Below are 7,028 nucleotides of genomic sequence, written 5' to 3' on the forward strand. Positions count from 1 at the left end.
CAGAACAAATATTTCAAAATTTTATATGGAACCACAAAAGGCCCCACATAGCAACAGTGATTCTGAGAAAGAAGAACATAATTAGAGGAATCAATCTACCTAACATCAAATTATACCATAAGGCCATCATAATCAAAACAGCATGGCATTGGCATAAAAACAGACACAGATCCATAGAATAGAATAGAGTCCCAAAATAAATCCACACCTTTATAGTCAATTAATATTTGATAGAGGAAGCAAGCACATACAATGGGCTAAGACAGTTTATTCAGTTAATAGTGTTGGGAAAATTGGACAGATAGATACATGCAGAAGAATGAAACTAGACCGCTTACTGTCTTCTGCCACACACAAGAATAAATTCAAAATGGATCAAAGACTTAAATGTTAAAACTGAAACTGTTAAATTCCTAGAAGAAAATAGTCAGTAAAATCTTGGACACTGCTCATAGCAATATTTTATCTAATATATCTTCTCAGGCAAGGGAAACAAACGAAAAAATAAACAAATGGGATGACATCAAACTAAAAAGTTTTTGCCCAGCAAAGGAAACCATCAACAAAATAAAAAGACAGCCCAAAAAATGGGAGAACATACCCACTGACACATCTGATAAGGGTTAGTATCCAAAATTTATAAAGAACTTATAAAACTCAACCCCTCTAGACAGAAAACTGTACTTGAAAAATAATTAAGTAAAAAACTTTAAAAAAGTAATTAAGTCCTGCTAAGAAGCTTTCTCATTGTCCTGTAATTGATAATTCATATCAGAATTAAAGCCCACAAAGGGAATCGTAAGTGACAAGAAAAAAAAGTTGGAAAAGGAAAAGGTAGAACAAATTAAAAAAAAAAACAACTCAACCCCTCTAAAACAAACAATCCAGTTACAAAATGGGCAAAGGACCTGAATACACACTTCTCCAAAGAGCACCTACAGATTGCCAATAGACACATGAGAAGATGCTCAATGTCACTAATTATCAGAGAGATGCAAATTAAATCCACAATGAGATATCACATCACACCTGTCAGAATCACTATCATCAATAAATCAACAAACAACAAGTGCTGGCGAGGTTGTGGAGCAAGGGGAACCCTTTTGCACTGTTGGTGGGAAGGCAGACTGGTGCAGCCACCGTGCAAAGGAGTATGGAGATACCTCAAAAAATTACAAATGAAACTGCCTTATGACCCAGTGATTCCACTTCTGGGAATTTATCTGAAAAAAAAAACTGAAAATTTTTTAAAAAATAATTTGAAAGAATATAAGCACCCCTATCTATTGCAGCATTATTTTCAATCACCAGGATACAGGAGCAGTCCAAGTGTCCAATAGTAGATGAATGGATGAAATAACTATGGGACATTTGCACAATGGAGTACTACTCGGCCATCAAAAAAAAGAAGTAAATTTTACCTTTTGTGATAATATGGATGGACCTAGAGAACTTTATGGGAAGTGAAATAAGCCAGTCAGAGAAAAACAATACCACGCGATTTCACTCACATGTGGAATCCAGTGTACGAATCGAACTAACCAACAAAATAGAGACCCAGACACAGACGGCGGGGCTGACAGCTCTGGGGAGGTGGTGAGGCCAAGGGGGGACTGAGCAAGAAGGAACAAGGACTCATGGACATGGACGACGGTGTGTCGACGGTGGGTGGAGAGGGGCCATAATGGAGATAAATGACAATGGAAAAGATACAATAAAAATAAATCTAAAAATAAATCAAATTAATGTAACATTAGCCAAAAACACCCTCACAGACATATCCAAAATAATGTTTGATTATATATCTGGGAGCTGGGGCCCAGGCAAGTTGACACTTGAAATTAATCATCACACCCCCTCATTAAAAACAAACAAAAACACATGAATCAGGAATGGGGGAAGTGGAGAGTAAAACTCCCACTCTTACAGGTGAACTTTTTAAATTTTAACAACTCAGAAGTCTGCCAAGTATAAGTTAAAGTTAGAACTTGTAAACATTCACTTAACTTTTAATCCCTTTTATAGGTTTCATTGCTTTTTAGAAACACCTGAAAGAAGATAATAAGATAAAATAAAAATGTCAAGGATTCCTTTATTATGTTTTTAAAGAGAAGACAACTTCTTCCCAGTTCATTCAGCAAAGGCATCTGTAAAATATCTCACAGTGGCTTAATTCCTGAAAGTTATTTTTACTTCTACCTATTTCAGATATTAGCTGATATATGGGGAAAAATAAAAATTTTGGTATCTCGTCCGGAGATGGCTAACTCTTCCACATTCCTCATCTGGCCCTGACACTGCATGGTATTTAGGACTGAGGCTGGAAGGCCCTTCTGTCCTCCTTCCTGAAACCTCATTGTTTGGAGAACGGTGGGCGGGCCGTTGGCACGTGGTGGGGGGTGGGGGTGTGTTTCAGTCCCTGAGTTAGGGATTTCATTTATCAATCCCTAACTTGGCCGGCACTCATGGTCCCCTCACGGTGTTTCCTTTCCTCTCCTGAGGGGGCCTCCTGTTTGCCAGCACTAATCCCTGCACAGGAGCCCAGCTAGACCCTCCTTAAAACAGGAAGGTGTGGGGGCGACTCTTCCCACAAGTCCCCCTGGCCACAACGGATGAAAGTAGACAAGACCTTTTATGATTGGGGAGGAGAGGGGGCTGATACCTCAGAGGGGAAGGGCAGCGAACAGTGGCCAGTTTCTCAGGGGAAAAGGCCTCAAGCCCCTTCCTCCAGGGGCTTTTATTGGGTGTAATACACAGGAATACAGGGCGGCAAAGATCAAACAATAGATAACATTTCAAAGAAATCTGAGGGCTTAGTCTGAGTCAGAGTCTGTCAGGAAGCGAGTTTTGCAGAAACTTTAGGGTTTCCTGCTCGGACCCTTAACCTATGGATGAAAGCACTCTTAGCAGAGCAGATTTCACAGGCTTATCAGGAAGTCTTTGTGATGCCAGATTTTTCCCCAGGACAAGCTCTAGCAAGGCAAGGAGCTGCACCCCTCCCCATCAGGTATTCAGGCTTAAGTGGATTAGATCCAGGAAGCGCTTCTCCCAGAGGACATGGGGACTCAGGCTGTGTTACATAGCTGGGGGGCAAGAGTCCTTTGCTCACTCTTTGTTGCAGCCCCCTGAGTCCTTCCATGATGGCCTCCCAAGTGATCATGTCTGGCTTAGGTCCCCCTCTTCTGAGGGTTCTTACCCATCGACAACATAGACCAAGCTTTGGGGGCAGGGAGAGGAAACTGAGGCAGCACTTGCTACCAGAGACAAGCCTTGTCTCCTGTGGCTCGCATTGGAGGTCACTCGTTCATCCTTAGCCATGGGAGGTGGTTACAATTCCTGAAACCAGGCAGAGCGGTCCACAACAGGAAGGCAGAGCAATTAGCCCCTCCACCCAAATATTGTGGTAGAATTTTATTACTGGAAGTCTTTTACTTTGCTTCTAACCTTCTTTTCATTTCTAGACTACTTTGATGATCTGAAAGAACTGCAGCCCCTTGTGGACAAATGCACAGAAACAACAAATGCAACTCTCAGTGAATAACCTTTTGCACTGTTGGATTAATTGATTGTCACATGTGTGTGACACCTATTAAAAATAATACATAATAAGGAGGAAAATTAAAGTTTGTTTGGGGCTCTCAATAACCAATAAATAAGTATTTCATAGCAGCAGTGTCTTCTTCAATGTCATAGATCATAGATAAAGGAGGACCAAAGAGTATGCCAATGAGAAAACACTTAATTTTATGCAGCAACACCTTCAACGTAAAGATTTTTTTTATTGTAAAAAACAAGTGGCCCATTTCAAAATCTTTAGTGTGAAAATTCTTTGTTAATAATTTCTTTTTTAAAACTTTAAAGTTACTATATTTACTTCTTTCAAATATAAGTTCTCAGCCTAATTAAAACTTCCTTTGTTTGGTTGAGAGAAGGTGCTGTCCCCAAATGCTGTTCCAGTTTCCTTTCTACCTACTCTCTTAACTTCCTGTTATCTAAACTTGTATATGACACTCTGTTGAAACTGCTCTGTTAAAGGTAACCATCCACTAGTACAATAGGCTCTTTCCTGCCACTGTTGGGTTTGTCAATTCATCCTTGTCATAGGAGCAGCTTAACCTTTCTAAAACATGTTTCATTTGTCAATTCCTAACTCAGAAACACCAAGCGGAAGCCAGTGGAATGAATGATAACTATGGTGGCCCTTGAAAGCTCAAATTTCAGGAGGGAAGTTTTTGAGAAGGCAATTAACACCATAAAAGGTGTTGTTTTACCTAGATCCTGCCAGTAGCAATAGGGCAGGTGAATAGGAGGTGGGGGAGATGAGTCAGGGTAATCTGCTGCCACATAGAGCAGGTATACTAGGCTGATGGGAAGGACAGTCTTTCTTGTGGAGCTTGGGCCTGCAAAAAATGCTCTCTTGTTCAGTGGTTCATAATGTTGTTAGTAGCATCCTCCAAACTGAGTGGAGCTTTCAGGGTTTAACATATACAGGTATACAATATGAGGCAATTTAAAGTATAGCAATTTGATTTTAGATGCAAACACTATACTACCTGATTTTAAAGAGTTGCTGGTTCACCTGGATAAGTGCAAGTGTGCCAGAAACATTGGTCACTCTTTCTTCAAGAGCCATGACTATACTTGTTGAAGCCCACAAAAGAAATCCTTTGGCCCTTTCCTCAGGATCCCAGGTCAGATGAACCAGACAAAACTCTGGTCCTGCTATTGCTATAAACTTGTAGGAACCTATGCTTCTCAAGAGCTTCCAGGACCCCTGTGGGCTTCTAGGATCCCTCTCCCAGATAATTCATTACCCTATAAAATTGCAGAAAAGTATAAACACTTTCTTCCTCCCTGAGCCAAACAGTCTCCTTAATTCTTACCAGCTGTTCCAAGGAACAAAGGTTAGTAGGAGACAGCATTCAGACCTGCTTTGTTCTTATACCTTATACAGTCAGACGGCTTTCTAGGTAAGGGGTCTTCTTATTTAGAAGGAAAAAAAATCCTAGTCTTAATTCCCCCTCTGGAATTAGGAAATTTGTCTTCAGACTACAACAGGGGGAGAAAAGAAGCAGGAAAGAGTTAAGCAGGTGTCATCAGGGTGATTGGAGGGGAACCCAGGAAGGAGGGAAGCTCATGGAATCAAGCACCTGGAAATCCAGAAGCATGAGTTACTGAATTTTCCCAAAAAGAAATGATCAGAGATTTTGAACATTGCTGTTTGAGAAGGGGAAAATCAGAAGCTACAGTTGCAAGAGGCAATGGATAAATGAGTAGCAGAAATTGGAAGCTCCAGGTATATATTCTGTGGTGCTATCAGGTTAGTTTCTCACCTCCTGGGAGCACAGCTTCATTACCACCTGCCCCCACCGGCAGTCTTTGCCAGTGCTTTTTGTCTTCAATATAACTGTTCAGAGTCTACCCATCTTTCAGTTCATAGCTGTTTCAGTTCCTCCTTCAAGTCTTCTCTGAAGATTATAGTTTCCATTTCATTCCACATTCCCTGAGATTTTATTGACTTCATAGTTACAACTGTTACCAGGAATACCCAAATTAGGGGGCTACCCCTCCTCAGTTCTTGACTGGCTTGGCAGAGATGAATTTGAAACCAAAAAGTTGGCATTCCGGCTACTTGTCACTCCCAGAACCAGGAAGTGGAGACAAGGATTGAATCTTTATGGGCGCTTTATTCACATGGCTGGCAATCTGAGAAGATGGCAAGTTATGTACTCTAAAGGCCATCTTACATTTAATTTCAAGCTGATCTCTTTTATAAGGAGGAAAAAAATGTAGGTAAAAGGATTGGAATTCAAGGAAAAGGTTAATCAGATAAAAGCTGTAGTCTGGCAATTTCCCTAGCATCATAATTATTTATCTGTGTCCTGGGTGGTGGGATGGGAGATCTCTCCCTGGAGCACAATGGCTCAGATACTATCTTGATTGCTTGCAGTCCCACTGGCTCACAAAAGTCTAATTCCTTGTGGATTTCTGGAGTCAGGGTGGGTCATACCTTCAGTTCCTGAAACAACAGCTTTTTACATACATTAATTACTGAGCTTATTAACTATTACTTAAAACTAAAAATGTCCAACTCTTGAGTTCCCGCATCAAATTCAGGCAAGAAACAATATGTATAGTGGAAATGAGATAGCAAGTTTATTTATGAAATATATTTCAGCATCTGAAGCAGACCCCCAGCTAGACTGAGTGCCCTGACAACTGGGATTTCAGGGGTTTTATGCTTATAGACAGCTTCTAGGTTCCCCATTCTCCTCCCTTCTCCAGACCTTGGGTTTAACATACAGTTTCAAAGACTTTCTTTCCTAGATAGTGGAAATGATATACACAGATTTTAAAGCCTCTCCCCTCTCCTGCTCTATCATAGATCTCGTGACTTTCAGAACACCTGGCAGTCTTTTCTGACCACCTCAGGACTGCTGAATTAATGGGTGAGGCATATGTTCCCCCTCATACCTGCCTTCCTTTGCTATCTATTTGGGCTAACACAATCACACTAGTGATGGTTTTAATAGTTATTTCAAAAGTGTGGTCCTACTCCCCTTCAGTTAGGCAGTGTAATTCTTTAGTCTGGAGACTACCCGTATATTGTAAACTTGTTTTGTATACTCCCTGGGAAAATTGTAGACTTATATTGATCAAATATACTTCCAGGTCTAAAATTATGTTAAATTTTGATGAACAATCACTTTAAAACACTGTATAAAAGCTTCTACCTCAGCATGCTTTCACTAAATTTTCAAGTAAAAATGTATTCCTTTTGACTGGTCTCAATAAGATTGCCCAACTCATTTCTAGAGCAGAACTGAAAACTTACAATTTATACAGAATTGTCCAAAGAAAGGGCAGCCCCTACAGAAAGACCCCTGGCAATGAGTTCTCAAACTCAGTCTGCTTTAAGTAACAATCACATAATCAGCCCGGGGGTAGAAGTGTCAAATTTCGTAAACACCTAGAAAAGGGAATGAAACGATCACCTAAGGATACAGTTTGCTAGCTAACCTATCCGG

This window comes from Artibeus jamaicensis, unplaced genomic scaffold (assembly GCF_021234435.1).
Source record: "Artibeus jamaicensis isolate MK-2021 breed Jamaican fruit bat unplaced genomic scaffold, CSHL_Jam_final contig_3126, whole genome shotgun sequence".
In the NCBI taxonomy this organism is placed as follows: Eukaryota; Metazoa; Chordata; class Mammalia; order Chiroptera; family Phyllostomidae; genus Artibeus; species Artibeus jamaicensis.